Below are 16,240 nucleotides of genomic sequence, written 5' to 3' on the forward strand. Positions count from 1 at the left end.
CCTCCGTGTCAGCCGGCTCCCGTGGCCGCGCCTCTGACGTATGCTGAAGCCGCTGCACGGGCGCCTCGTCTGCCGGGATTCTCTCCTCCGCCTTCAGCGCCTCTCCAGCCGGTGTTCTCTCATCCGCCCTCGTCTCGCCAGCAGGTCGCTCCCTTTTTCAGCGCACAGCAGCAAGGCACAAATCCTTGGCGTACTCCTGACAACCGCCCAATATGCTATGCCTGCGGTACACCGGGGCATGTAGCGCGCTTCTGCCGCCGGCGCTTGCCGGCCTTCGTGGGCACCGCGCGACCACCCAGCTCCGGATTCCGACCATACCGTATGCCTCAGCGACCACCATCGGAAGTCTACGCTACTGATGACATACCAGCACCGCAGTCACAGCTCTACAATACTCGTCGCTCGCCTTCCCCTCGTCGGCGCTCACTCTCACCCATGCGTCGTAGGCCCAGTGCCAGTACTACTGAGGCGGAAAACTGATTTCCGCAGTTCCTGAGGCACGAACTGCGTCATCGTCGGAACATCAAAGTCCTCGTTTTTCCCCCGCTAACGTTATTGAAGTGTCTGTTGATAGCATCAAATGTCTTGCCCTCGTCGATACAGGTGCTGCTGTATCTGTGATTAGTGAGAAACTTTGCCGTAAATTACGGAAAGTGACCATGATGCCTTCGGTATTATTGCTTAGAACAGCCAGTGCACAGCAAGTTCAGCCAGTCGCTATGTGCACTGCCAGGGTGTTGATTCGAGACATTTTGTATCCGATTGATTTCTTTGTGCTAACTTGTTGCTCCCACGATGTGATTCTCGGTTGGGATTTTCTGTCGCGCCATCACGCCGTCATTGACTGTGCACGTGCTGAGGTTCAGTTCTCAGTTCTGTGCGATATGCCATCTCACGACGTTAAAGTTCATGATGTTACCAGGATCTGTGTAGCTTCCGATACTGACCTTCCCCCTCACAGCGCGGTATTTGTCCCTCTTTCATGCGCATCGCTTGCCGAAGCGACGGTCATGTTTTCACCCGCTGCCGTCTTCATTCGCCGCCAGCCTATATTGTTGCCTTTCGCTCTCCTCACGGTGCACCATGGGGCTGCAGAAATACTGATTTCTAACCCAAATTCGTACACTTTGGCTTTGCACTGTGGCGAGACTATTGGTACCATCCAGACTGTGGACGCTGACGTTATTGTGCATTTCCCTGTTCCCGACGACGTGGATACTATCAACGTAACAGCACTGGCACCCCATGTGCCATCTAACCGAGTACCACCGGATGTTTTTTGTCGCTCTATTGCCGCTGACCTCGAGCCGACACAACGTGAGCGGCTTATTACTCTTTTAAATGATTTTCACGCCTCTTTTGACTGCAACCAAGCATCATTAGGCCGCACAAGTACCGTCTCTCACCACATTGATACGGGACATCACGCACCATTACGCCAGCGTCCGTACCGCGTGTCATCCACCGAGCGTCGTGTCATCGCCGAGCAAGTTGAAGACATGCTTGAACGTGGTGTTATCAAGCCATCCTGCAGCCCTTGGTCATCTCCTGTAGTACTCATTAAGAAAAAAGATGGCTCGATTCGTTTCTGTGTGGACTATCGTCGCCTCAACAAGATTACACGAAAAGATGTCTATCCTCTACCGCGCATAGATGACGCCTTAGATTGTCTTCATGGTGCCGAATTCTTTTCTTCTTTGGACTTGCGATCGGGCTATTGGCAAGTGCCAGTGGATGAATCCGACCGCTCCAAGACAGCTTTTATTACGCCTGATGGCCTGTATGAGTTTACCGTAATGCCATTCGGCCTCTGCAATGCACCCGCGACATTCGAAAGGATGATGGACAATCTTCTACGAGGCCTCAAATGGAAGACATGCTTATGTTATTTAGACGACGTGGTAGTTTTCTCCCCTGATTTCACCACTCACCTCTCTCGTCTACGCGAAGTCCTTACTTGCCTTACCACCGCCGGCCTTCAACTTAACTTGAAAAAGTGCCGCTTCGGAGCCCGCCAGCTGACCATACTTGGCCATGTCGTGTCCAAAGACGGCGTCCTTCCCGACCCTGACAAACTTCGTGCTGTCGCAGAATTTCCGCGGCCGACTACAGTGAAAGAGCTCCGCAGTTTCGTCGGTCTTTGCTCTTATTTTCGCCGCTTTGTGCGCAATTTTGCCTGCATCATCGCTCCCCTGACGAAGCTCCTGGCTGGCTCTGGTGACCTTCGCGACTGGACTCCGGCGTGTGACCAAGCCTTCACCACTTTGCGTCGTCGGCTTACCTCACCGCCTGTTCTACGCCACTACGACCCGAGTGCACCGACTGAAGTTCATACCGACGCCAGCGGCGTTGGTCTTGGGGCCGTCCTTGCTCAACGGAAGCCTGGCTTTGCAGAATATGTGGTTGCATATGCGAGTCGTGCTCTCACGAAGGCAGAATCCAATTATTCTGTCACGGAAAAAGAATGTTTAGCTATTGTTTGGGCCTTAAACAAATTTCGCCCTTACTTGTATGGCCGTCCGTTCGACGTTGTGACAGACCACCACGCGCTCTGCTGGCTTGCGTCACTGAAAGACCCGTCGGGGCGTCTTGGACGTTGGGCTCTTCGGATCCAAGAATTTGACATTCGCGTCATTTATCGATCCGGGCGCCAACATTCTGATGCAGATGCGCTCTCCCATGCGCCCATGCGATCCGACGAAAGGCCACCTTCATCCACAGAGTGCCCGGTTGCTACGCTTGCTGTTACTGACATGCCGTCTGAACAGAGAAAAGATCCGTGGATTGTTTCTCTTATTGACATTCTTAGCAGTTCTTCAACATCTACATGCCCTCGAGCCATTCGTCGCCAAGCCACCCACTTCGTGCTACGGGACGCCATCTTGTACCGCCGAAACTATCAGCCCGATGGTCGCAAATGGCTACTAGTCATCCCTCGCCATTTGCGTTCCGACGTATGCACGTATTTCCATGCAGACCCACAACAAGCTCATGCTGGCGTCCTGAAAACCTACGAGCGGCTCCGCCAGCGGTACTACTGGCGCGGCATGTATTCTTATGTCCGCAAATACATTCGGTCATGTGCAGCCTGTCAGCGACGCAAGACATCTTCTCATACGACAGGCCCTCTGCAACCTTTACCGTGTCCTGCACGTCCTTTTGATCGGGTTGGCATCGACCTTTATGGGCCTCTTCCATGCAGCGCTACCGGAAATCGTTGGATAATTGTCGCAGTAGACCACCTGACAAGATATGCTGAGACTGCTGCACTTGCTTCGGCTGCTGCTCGCGACGTCGCCGCATTCATCTTACGGCATTTCGTCTTACGGCACGGCGCACCGCGAGAACTGCTCAGTGACCGAGGCCGTGTCTTCTTGTCCGAAGTTATTAATGAGCTACTCGCCGCGTGCCGCACTATTCACCGCACCACTACGGCGTATCACCCACAAACTAACGGTCTAACGGAACGATTCAACCGCACCCTTGGGGACATGCTCACCATGTATGTTGCGTCGGATCATTCCAATTGGGACGATGTCCTCCCTTTTGTGACGTACGCATACAATACCGCCGTTCAGGCTACCACAGGCTTCTCACCATTTTTCCTTCTTTATGGGCGTGAACCATCCACTACCCTCGACACCGTACTACCATATCACCCGGATGCCTCTGAATTCACCCCTCTTTCCGACGTTGCTCGCCATGCTGAAGAGTGCCGCCAACTGGCTCGCTCGTTCACGTCGGATACCCAAGGAATCCGCAAAGATCGCCACGACAACGATCAGCCCACACAGTCCTTCGCCGTGGACTCTCACGTCTGGCTTCGGCTGCCCTTCCAAGCTCCAGGCCTTAGCCCAAAGCTTGCCCCGAAATATCAAGGTCCGTACCGGATCGTCGCGTGTACTTCGCCTGTGAATTATGTGGTCGAACCGGTGACGCCATCTTCGGACAAACGCCGCCGTGGCCGCGAGACTGTTCACGTCAGCCGCCTGAAGCCGTACCACGACCCCCTTATCGTATCATCGCCTTAGGTCGCCAGGATGGCTCCTCTTCGCCCCGGGGGAAGTTGTAGCGGGTAATATGCATGTGGCACTGTAGTTGTAGTGGGTAATATGCATGTGGCACTGTGCGGACTGCCACCTTTGCGGCGCGAGACACGAGCGCGGGTTGTTGGTGCGAAGCGCTAGGACTCGTATCTAGAGCTACCTGCGATCCCTCGAACGAGCTACATAAACCCCACTTCAATATATATATATATATATATATATATATATATATATATATATATATATATATATATATATATATATATATATATCTGTGTGTTCACTCGAGTCTTCAATGAACTAAACCAGTTCGTAGGAAATATAATATTACGGAAGTGAGAGAAAATTACCGATTTGAACGCAACCAATCGCCTCTGCTCAATAAAAGCGTCGTGAATTCAAGCTCTGGTGACAGCAGAGAAAGTTAATTAATTCAAAGAAAGCCTTTGGTATTGCTCTAGTTACATTACAGAAGCTAGGAGCGCGAATAATAAGGGGAATCAATGGGATGCATTTTTTGTTAGTTACAAACACATGAAAAAGAGCAGACTAGTGAAAGCATATCGGGTAAATTACCCGTTACGTTTAACTGAAAGGCTGAAATGAAAGTGAAAAATGAAGAAAAAAAAAGAGAGAGAAAGAATCTTGCCGTTTGTGGAATCCAGATCAATTTCTCCCGCATTACAGGTGCGTTGCTTTACCAATTAGGCGACCGCGGCGGCCATCCTCTCATCCACTTTATTGGACATTTGCTTGCTTCAAAATTACGATGTTCTATGCGCTAAAACCCCGATCTCGTTATGAGGCACGCCGTAGTGTGGGACTCCGGATTAAGTTTGACAAGCCGGGGTTCTTTACATCTAAGCACACGAGTGTTTTTCGCATCTCGTCCCCCATCGAGATGTGGCCTCCGCGGCCACGAAGCGAACCCGCGACCTCGTGCTTAGCAGTGCAACGCTGCACTTGCACCAGCCCTGCTAGCCCTCGCGTACTATAGCTAATGGCATCAAGGCTGCGAAATTGGAGACCCTCGCTGTACGCAATGAGCTCGAAGAATAAGGGGATTCGAGGCACGCGGTAGCTGCATCCGCAGAGCACCGTATACGCGTAATGCTGCCCGTATCGTTCCGGCGTCCAACTGCGGCCGGTTGTCTTTTCATCCACTTTCATTTCTCTTTTTCTTCATCTTACCACGCGCAACATTGTTTCGCTTTTTGACGGTTGCCGTTTTTCACCGCATCGGCACCGATACCGATGTGTGGCTCGGCGCAACACGCGCCTGTATGCTCTATGCGAAAATTCTTGAGCGTTGTCGCGGGTTCTGTAACGAAAGCCTCGTCTAATTAGACTGCGCGCGAGATTCGACTGCCGTTGTACATACTAGGATGCGAGCCAGCTCTAGCGGTTATTCTGGAATGCACTGCGATCCATGCGTAAATAGCGTACGCGCTTAATTGGCCCATGGATCAGATTTCGACGACCGACGACTGTGCTCGCCGCCATCGTTGTTCTTTGGGTGTTGACTGATCTACTGATCACGAGTTCGCCTGATAGAGAACCAGATTCCTGACACATCGTTTCACAGCGCTTGGATTCCTCGGCGTCACTACAACGTGACAATATTCCTGAATTTCAATTAAACGTAGCAGCTCATTTCCCTTATGGTTTACTTGGATTCACTGTCTGGCCGCTTCATAGAAGTGAAGTTATGGAGAATACATATATTACCCATAAGGCCAAACGGGGAACCACGACACACACACACACACACACACACACACACACACACACACACACACACACACACACACACACACACACACACACACACACACACACACACACACACACACACACACACACAAACACACACACACACACGCACACACAAAAAGAAAATCTTAGATACTCTTATAAAAAATCTCAAGGAGTCACAGCTGCTGATGTACGTTTTAACTACACATACTCAAGGACCCCATCCCATTTCCGTTGCTCCCGAGATCCGAACGAGCAAGCGGAGAGGCCCTATTCGTATGAAAAAAAGAACACAAAAATATATCTAAGAATGCATATTATCAGCCTCCTCATATGCGGTTTTAATAAACCGATATAATAATAATAATAATAATAATAATAATAATAATAATAGTAATAATAATAATAATAATAATAATAATAATAATAATAATAATAATAATAATAATAATAACTTATTGTGTTTATTTCACATACTGTCAATCCCTCATGGGATTATAACAGGAAGGGCAAGTACATATGGTAGTATTTGCGAACAACGAATATAAATATATAATCACGAGTCTGTTATTGCAAAGGCTTTGGCTTCGCTAAACAAAAGAATTAAGTACTTCATCACAAATGCAATACTTGGGTACAATATACTATAACGAAGAAGAATCTGAGAAAAGAAGAAACCAAACAAGAAAGGAAGAAAAGCACCTGAAAACACATGTGATATGACACCTAACGAACATGAAAAACAGGATGCAGTCATGCGTATAATGCATCATACAAAAAGAAGACTCATAGATAGAAGTGTTAGGCTATGAAGATCGGTAACAAACCGGAGTATGTAAATCAGAGCTGCAAGGTGAGGAGACGTTTTTCCACTGAATTGGCAAATGTATCTAATGAGGAGCTGTTACTAATGGATTCCCTCAGTTTATTCCACTCTCTTATCGCTAAAGAAAAGAATGAATTCTTAAAGCAATCGGTACGAAAAGAATATTCATTAAGTGTTTGTGTGTGCTTATGTCGCGTGGGCCATGTTTCATTTCTGCAGATGTATCTAGAGCTATCAATATTAAGCTTGTTGTGTAGGAGTTGGTATATAAGTTTAGAACGGTCTCGTACAGCTCGGTTTTGTACTGTTAGGATTCCGGCTTTGTTAAGTAGTTCGGTGGGCGAGTCTGTTAATTTATGTTTATTGTACATATATCGTAGAGCTTTCCTTTGTACACCTTCTGGTTTTTAATTAGTTGTTTAGTGTATGGGAACCAGATAACCTTTGCGTACACAAGGACTGACCTGACGAAAGTTTTGTAAGCCAGATGCTTTGTATCGGTTGGTGCTAGTCGGAAATATCTTCCAAGAAAGAAAAGGCGTTTCGTTGCCGTCGCTGTAACGTTGTTTATATGGGAGTTCCATCTGAAGTCATATGTAAACGTTAATCCGAGGTACTTGTGTTCATGAACTCGTATTAGTGGCACGTTGTTAACGGCATACATAAAGCTCGAGTTAGTTTTTTTTTTTCTGGTTATTGAAAGAACAACAGATTTCTTAATATTGATGGTCATCTGCGAGTGAGCACACCAGTTAGATACAGCTTTCAAGTCGTTGTTTAATGTTGTGTGGTCATCTTGCGAGAAATATTTCCATAAAGAATGCAGTCGTCTGCAAATAGCCTAATGTTTCCTGTGATTTTTGCGGGCAAGTCATTAATAAAAATTAGAAATAAAAGGGGAGCTAGGACGCTTCCTTGGGGGACTCCCGATGTTACTCGGGCTGTCTGGGAAATCTGTCCGTTTACTTCCACAAATTGGGTACGGTTAGTAAGATAGTCGCAAATCCAGTCAATTATGGGGCCTGTACCTAATGTAATCTCAAGCTTCCTTATGAGCTTTTTGTGTGATACCCGATCAAATGCCTTCGATAAATCGAGTAGGATGAGGTCTGCTTGTCTGTGTTGGTCGATATTAAACTATATGTCGTGGGTTAGTTCCAGTAGTTGAGTGATTGTAGAAAGGCCTGTGTGAAAGCCATGTTGATATGGTGATATCATATTCTCCTTTTCTAAGAAAACGGTTGTATGTTTTAGTATGATGTGTTCCAGAAGTTCGCACACGGTACTCGTAAGCGAAATCGGCCGAAAGTTGGACGCGTCGTATTTGCAGCCTGATTTATGTATTGCGACAACTTTTGCAGATTTCCAATCCTTTGGAGAAACAGATGATGATAATGATTTGTTAAATGTTATACAAAGGTACTTCGTCGCCCATTCTGCGTATGCTTTCAAGAAAGCGTTGGGTATTTTATCCGCGCCTGGCCCTTTTTTCGTGTCCAGGTTTAGGAGAAGGTTCAGTACTCCGGCCTCCGTGACGGTAAGAGGGCTTAGTCTGCTATTAACGGTGATGTCAATTTGAGGTAGTTTCCCATCGTCAGTTGTGAAGATAGAAGAAAAATAGTTATTTAGTGTATTAGCGCTGTCCTTGTTAGTTTCGGGCGACGCTTGGGGATCACTTGATGCCCTATAGGTTTAAGGTAGTTCCAGAATTTTCTCGGTGAATTTCTTAGGAATTCTTGAAGTGTGTTTGAGTAAATGTTTGCCTTCGCTGTCTTTATGTTAGATTTCATGTCTTGGATATCTATAGTAAGATTACTTCGAGATGAAGGATTAGGTCCTATTTTTATTGATATTTTTAGACGCTTGACTTTACGTTTGGCATGAATGATGTCACGTGAGATCCAGCGATTGTGCTTCCTCGTTTTTTTTTTTTACTTTAGAAGGTACATACTTGGAAACACAATGAAACATTATTTTTTTGAAACTGCGCCACAACGTTTCGATGTTTGTGGTGGGACGTATTGAAAGTGCTTCAAAGGCAGCAAATTAGTTAGATAAGTAGTCAATAATACTCGTATCGTTTGCTCTATTGAAGTCCGGGTAAGTGATGCGTAGTTGGGAAGAAAATGTAGTATTCTGAGCAGGTACAACACATAAAGTGATCTTATGATCAGATATGCCATTAATGAATTCAAGATACGTTTGCTCTAACGGGAAATGATGCCTAATAAAAAAAACTAAATCAAGTGTGTTGGAAGTAGTCCCTTGAACACGCGTGGGCTCTGTTACGATTTGGCAGAGATTCAATGAAAGCATGAGTTCAAAAAGCACATCAGCACTTGGTGAGTAGTATTCAAATGTTTGCCAGTTCACATCAGGCAGGTTAAAATCCCCCAGAAGTATTAGTCTGGTCCCCAAAACGTTATTTTGCGCATACAAGCACAGTCTTTCCATCACTTCAACTCCACACGAGGGACTACGATAAATACAGCCGACGACAATAGTGAATGTAGAAAATGTTAGTTTACAAAAAATTCCTTCCACTCCTGTGATATCAGGTAACACGATATAAGGGATTTCCCTTTTAATCAATAAGAAGACGTCACCACCACGTGTTAATCGGTCCTTCCGTACGATTACGTAGTTTGGTGGAGTGATTTTAGCATCCCTGATATCGATTGTTAGCCAAGTCTCAGTTAAAGCAACAAAATCTGATTCGATACCAAGAAGTAATGCTTCAAGGAAGTCAATTTTCTTTGGTATGCTACGGGCATTAATATTGTAGAAAGTTATTTCGGATGGAGTGCGTTGCGCCGAGGGCGTGTTGTTTGCCTTCCTGCTTCCAGATATTTTTTTTTTTTTTTGCTCAAGGTAGCTGTGTGTGGTTGGATTAGAACCACCTGTATGTGGTTGGATAATAATAATAATATTAATGTGCAGTAGCCATCACGATGATGGTCAATGTGAGTGGATAGCCGGATGCTTCAAGAAAGCTATTCGCTTTATTAAAAGAATGATGCCTTTGAAGGCGTATATTCGTTACAATGATAATAGTTAGGTAGCGTTCCAAGTTTAATTGCGTAATTCTGTACAGAAAAAAAGAAACCCATCAACCAGCACATCCGTAGCGTTAGTATAGATGGCTCTACATAAATAAAATGAGTCGCCATATGCATGTTGTCTCAAGCGGTGCGAGTGCCGGCGCGGAAGGTGATTGTCATCCTCCTCTCCTGTCACCCTTTCCCGCAGCCTCTAAAGGGGGTGGGCGCCGAGAGAAGAGGAAGCCTGTACATCCCCGTCGCTCCACCGCTGCATCGACAGACGCCCCCCCCCCCCCCCCCCCCCCCCCAAAGGTGTGTCGTGCGATCAGCAGCGCGCGTGCGAGCTTCGAAAACAGTCGGCGACGAACGCGCCCCGCAACTCGGCTTGCGCGAGAGCACGCGCCCCTCGCATCGGCGGTGAAAGTCCGATCGCCGACCACCGCGAAAACCACGAGGAGCCACCACGAGGAGCCAAAGTTAAAAGAAATCATGCTGCAGCCAGCGTGCACAATGGAGTGTGCGATGACGCGCGAGCCGTGCACGCCGCAAAGAGCGATGCAGGCGTACTCTTACATTTTCGCGCAATGAATTGAAGTAGTACACTGTGGCGGTCACTTTCGGAGAGGCGCCTGCGAAGGGCGGTACAGCGCGTTTCTGTTGGGAAACACGCGCGCGAGACACGCGTCGATCTGTCAGCGCGACGTGTCGGGAGACGCACGCCGGAAGGCTTCAGGCGGCACGCCCGACGCCAAGCGCGTCAGCGAGACCGTTCGCTCGGACCGAAGTGCGCGCGCGTGTGTACGCGGGCGCCGAAACGCGTCCAAGAACGCGTCGTGACGCTTGTCCCGGACGGTATACCAGCTCGGCTCAGTCGCCGCCGTCCCCTGTGGCGCGCCGGCCGCGTCGCTCTTGTCGTCGGCGCCGTCGTCCCCCAAACGAGGCGCGCCACTTCTCCGTGTCGCTCGGCACGCGGCGTAACCGTGACCCCCCCCCCCCCCCCCCCCAACCTCCTCGAATGACGTGTGGGAAATTGGCCCCTGCGAGCGGCGTCAGGCGCACGCACCACTGTCGTACCCGAAATGCAGATGAAGAGAGCGGTTCCCTCGTTCCGAGCGTCGCCACACTCGCTTTCGTATTCAAATGGCGCCGCCTCGCGACGACACGTCGGGACGAGCGAGGCCCGCTTTGTCTTATTCTTCGGAGGCCTGAATGGCAGAAGCGGCTACTCCACACAGAGGCCGCCCTGCAATCAGCATCCATCAATGAAACATGCCCGTCCGCCGGGAGCGCTGCAGGTGGAAGAGTCGCCGGCGTCGACTTGTACCGCGTCGGGCCCCGTTGATGAGGTAATCGAGCGTGCAAGACGATTCGCGTCTCTCGCTTTTCGGTGCTGCCTCCGCTTCGGCTTCTGCCGCGTCTAATAGGCACTCAGCGTGAGCCCGTTCCGGATTCGGGTAACATGTATATATAAGGTAAGGCCCGGAACCGACGCGAAGACGAGCAAGACCCGGCGGAGGAAGTCACGAGAGGACGAAGGAACTGCAGGGGGTCGCGTAGCAGTAATGAGCAGCTTCGCAGATGCCGAAATTAGCATGGATCGCGTAACCGCAGTCTCTACGAGCGGGCCAGTAACAACTAAGGAGTGATTCCCGGTTCCACACGCTTAACCGGTCCTGTTTGTTGGCTTTTAGTATAGGTGAAACTGCAATATGCTATTCTGAAAGGAAGTGAGCACAGATCGAACTGATTGTAATGCTCTCCTCAATGCGGTCCTTCTTTAATCTTCGTGTTCGAGGCGCCAGTACGAAAACCACTAGATAGCTGCCGCACGAGAGAGAGAAAGAGAAAAAAGAATGTGCATCCTATTCATGCATCACCACCACAGATACGTGCAAGCAGACTTCTTCGTGGCCGCAGTCAACCGGAGCGTACAGAGCGGTGCACGATCCGGTGGCGGTGGCTCAGGCCGCGCTCGGGCACAGCGCCCCCAAACAAGGGTGCGAGCGCCTTCGCCAATCGCCACCGCGGTATCACGCTTTTAGCCGTCCGATATACATTAAAAGAAGTAGAGCGCGAGAAATTCATTAAGTCGCAACACGTTCCAAGGGCGATGAACAAAAGCGATCACGCGGCGCCCACCACGCGAGGCCGTCCGAACACGACTCCGAACCGACCGGCGGTCGAAGCCGCGATCTTCGCGGGCCGTGCAAGAGCGACGCGCTAACCACCGCGTCGCACCGGAGCGTGCGCGTGGTGTTCCGGTCGACCGAGTGGCAGACCCCCTCGCTTCAGTACACCGACGTAGCGTGCGTGTATATATACATATATATATAAAACGGCGTGGCCGAAAAGCTTCCGCGTGTTTTCGGCATCTGGCCGAGAACTTCATTGTTTAGTTATTTGTTTGCTTGCTGTTTTCTTGCTTCTTTTACTGCTGCTCTTACTGCTGCACTGCTGCTGCTTGTAGGACAGGGGTGATTGGAGATCGCACAGAGAGAGAGAGAGGCCTTCGTCCTGCAGTGGACACAAAACAGGCTGCTGCCGCCGCTGCTGCTGCTGCTGCTGCTGCTGCTGCTGTTGCTGACGATGATGATGCTTGTACTTTACGTAATACGCGAAGCCACCGAGACATTATTGAGGGCGTTCGAGTGGGCCATGAAGTGAAAACATCGAATGTTTTGACATAATTCTCTAGCACGAAGACGACAGCAAGGGGAAACAGAAAGAGTTTAATTTAGTGATTTCTTTAGTGGCTTTTCCTTCTTGTGGCCAGTTAGCGTTCTCGGCAGCGAAATTTCCGGCGGGCGTGCATAGCGCTGGTCCAGACGTCCATATAAACACTGACAGTTTCCAGGGAAACCAATTCTTGTTTAAGTTGCTTGTGTTAACATGTAAAATTAATCGATACTCAAATAGCCTGTACATTAACCCGGTAATTTAATAAGTTCTGGGGTATTATACGCGCCAAAATTCCGATCTGATTGCGAGGCCCGCCGTAGTGGGAGACGCCGTAAACTTCGACCAGCTGGAGGCCTTCAACGTGCACCCAATGCACGGCACACGGGCGTTCCGGCATATGGCCCCCATCGAAATGCGGCCGCTGTGGCCGGGATTCGATCCCGCGACTTTTTGCTCAGCAGCGCAACGCCCTATAGCCGTGCAACCACGGCGGGCCCGGCGACATCCCGCCTTCATTTCATCCAAACAGGACTTACGCCTCTATATTTTTTCTACTTCTACATATACAGGGTGTTTCAGTGAACATTTTCAAGTTTTTAAAAATTGTCCGTGCCAGATAGCATAATTCTAGTCCAACAGCTGTTCTACTCGAAGAGGCGAACATTACTTGCACAAATAAAATTGAAGTACATAATCGACTAATTATAAGACGATCCCTAATTGAGTTTTGAACTAATTACCTTATGGAACATATAGTTAGCTTACGGTGGCGGCGGCCGCCACTGCTGTCGCCACCACTACTACTGTACATGTGAAAACTTTTATTGTAATGAGGTCCGGAGGCTCGACTTCTTAAGCCAAGGCGGGCTGCTCCCACGTTGGCACTGTCAGGCCAAGACTTTCAGTGGCATCATGGGCCCTCCGGACGGTCCTTAGTTGGTCCTGAAACAATGGGCTTTGAATCCTTTTCTTCCACTGTGTCCATTCTTCAACGAGGTTGGGGAGAGTCGCAGGACACCCCGCCAGCATATGTCTGATTCCAATGACGCCATTACAATTGTTGGAGTCCGTCTTATCTCTGGATATATTTTATTAATGGTGTACGGTGTGGGATATGTACGTGTTTGCAATAAGCGCAGTGAGACTGCCTGAGCCCTGTTCAGTTTTGAATGTGGCAATGGGAATTGCCTGCGTCCTAAATAGTAATGTTTGGTAACGTCATTGTATGTTATTAAATGATCTCTAGATTCCCTGGCTTGATGGTGAACGGCTCGGTTGTGACTGTCACGGTTAGCAAGTCCTCGTGCCAAGTCATGAGCAACCTCATTGAGGTTTACCCGAGTCTCGTCCACTTTCCCCATATGCGCAGGAAACCATCGGATTTCAGTTCGGTGTTTTGATAAAGGATACGTAGCTGGAGTTGCAGCTAAACTTTTTGAAAATATTGGGATTATGAGAATTGAAATTCGATGGTTTCCTGCGCATATGGTGAAAGTGGACTTATAGTTCCTCTTTGTCTTTCTATCACTTGCACTCGGCTGCTTAGCCTTTCTTTCTTTTTCTTTTTTCCTCATCGCATTTCATTGCTTTTCTGGGAACCGGTAAAAGCTGAGGTCAGGGACAAGTAAAACTGAATTTTCTTGCAGTTCACAAACACGAAAAATCAAAACAAAACGAAGCTGCAATGTATGCAGCACTCGTTAGTTTCGCAACGTAGTTGCTGTGAATGGTAAATTATTACGCTCGAGTTAGAGAGCGCCCACACTGGCCAGAAAACGCTGGATCGAGCGCAACGGACAAGTGTGCACTAAATGAGAACACTGTCGCAAGACAGCATTCGGTGCAACACTGCTTTCCAGTTCTAACGTAACGTGCAGCACGAGCTCTGAACACAGAAGTAAAGCGCTCGAATGTTGAGGCTCCGTTTCGCTCGCAACTGAATAATCACGATCGCATCCGTCTACGTCGAAGGGCGTGTGCGCGCCAGCGAAGCGCTCTGTAGTACGCAGGGCTGAACCCTCGCTGCAGGTCCGCCTGTAGATTTCGGCGGTCGCACTGGCTACCAGAACCTGCACCCACGTATCACAACCTAACAAACAGCCACGGATCGTAACAAAGCAATGGTCTCCCGCCACGCCTCCCATGAACACTGCAGCGGCAGCAGCAGCGAGAGCGCTCACCAATGCAGCGGGTTCAAAGGCGAAACGCGCACCGCACGTCTTTGTAGCTGCACGCCGCACCGCGAGCCAGGCGCGGAGGAAATCACTGAAATCACTGTGGGCGTGGCCACGCGCAGCCTGTTGTGCGAGATGGCCGAAGGTGGTGATCGGGTGTGCAGCCACCAACGGCGACCTCACAGCTGGCGTACAACACGCTGCATTGCCGGGCGCCGGGGTTACTGCCCCCGCGGCGGCCACGTGCGAGCCTGCAGTCCACCAGCGTGCTCTCGAGAGATACTGCGGCGAGTCATTGCAACATCTCAGTAATACTCGGCTATAGTGAACAGTCCAGTGAAAAACTGCAACGTCTATTTTTTAGATTACTAACCAAACAACTGTCGTATGAATTCATAAAGCTTTGTAACCTTTTTGTATGTTACGGTTAAATGGCATCCTATTCTTGAAGTAAGCTGTCTGAAATAAAAATAAGCTATATATTCTGGAATAAGCTGTCATGTGCGCTTTACGTGTTCAAACTAACTTTTACATATTTTGAGATGTAGTGTTTCATAATTTCTATGTATGTAATTTTGATTATTACGTTATTTCCTGTGTTGTGTTTTCTTTTATATAATTTATGCATTGAAGTTGGCACATATAATATTTAGTGTGTTTATTTACAAGTGTTTATCCTTATCTTTGGTTAGCTGCTGTGCGAGACGAGCACGCTTCACCGACGCCACGGCGGCTCCACAGTTCTCGTTGTGATTCCACACGTGAAGGCGCAGCCAATGGGGACGAGGTGGCGCCACGTCATGAGTGTCGAAACTGAATGTATAAAAAACCTCAGTTTCCTTCCATTCTGTGAAGAAGGATGACCAGCAAAGCTGTGTATGTGGGCCCCTTATTGGGGGTAGGCCTGGCACTGCACTATCTTCCGTATCGGCCCACGCACGCGGAGTGCTTAACGCCTGCTTCACCTCCGCCACGGCTCGCCTCTGATATCGCATTATCTTCGGGCTAGGCCCACGTACAGGAAGTGCTTAACGCCTTCGTCACCTCCGCCGCAGCTTGCCTCTGGTATCGCACTATCTTCGGGATCGACCCACGTACGGGGAGTGTTTAACGCCTGCGTCACCGCCGCTGCGGGTCGGCCCGGTGTTGCACTGTATCTTCGGGATCGGCCCACGTACGTGAAGTTTTGTGTCTGCAGACGGACACGATCCTGTGTGAACTAGCCTCTAACAGCTTCGCTGTAATAAAAGGCATTAATCTCCAATTGAACGGCGCTGAGCGGTCTTTCGAGTTATGAACTGCTCGCGGATAAGCGAGCGCGTTGAGACGCTCGTGTGTTTTGATTTGGCCTCACCGAGGCGCAGTTAGAACGCACGCGAGAGCATGCGCGGACAAGGAACGCGCGGAAAAAAACATTTCACCGAAAGGACTGCTCCGTTTTCGTATTCCGACACGTAAGCAATTTTAAGTGTCTCTGTCTTTCTTCGTTTTTTGATAACGAACGGTCCCGGTGCAGTCTATGACTTTGGGAGCCTTGTCTGTATATTTATTCTATAGAACGAATTGTATCATGAATGAATAATAAACTTTCCAGTGAAACTGAATGCACATTGTTCAGTGGTGAATCATTACGTCGTTTACGTCCCACTTGGGCCTGTCGTGCATGTAATGCAGGGTTCTGGAAGCATCCCGAATGGCTGTGCGATGAAAAGATGAGAC

The 16,240-nt window shown here is 49.0% G+C and overlaps 1 protein-coding gene and 1 long non-coding RNA gene across 2 annotated transcripts in view; one reads left to right on the forward strand and one right to left on the reverse strand.

Annotated features, from left to right (window-relative positions):
• LOC135902353 (tetraspanin-33-like) overlaps positions 1–16,240 on the reverse strand; it is a 262,578-nt gene that overhangs the window by 24,184 nt on the left and 222,154 nt on the right. The gene's annotated exons all lie outside the window — the stretch shown is intronic.
• LOC135902386 (uncharacterized) lies at positions 10,798–16,125 on the forward strand. The gene is made up of 2 exons (XR_010564498.1): positions 10,798–11,014; positions 15,214–16,125. It is a non-coding gene; the product is annotated as an uncharacterized lncRNA (long non-coding RNA).

Source organism: Dermacentor albipictus, chromosome 5 (assembly GCF_038994185.2).
Source record: "Dermacentor albipictus isolate Rhodes 1998 colony chromosome 5, USDA_Dalb.pri_finalv2, whole genome shotgun sequence".
NCBI lineage: Eukaryota > Metazoa > Arthropoda > Arachnida > Ixodida > Ixodidae > Dermacentor > Dermacentor albipictus.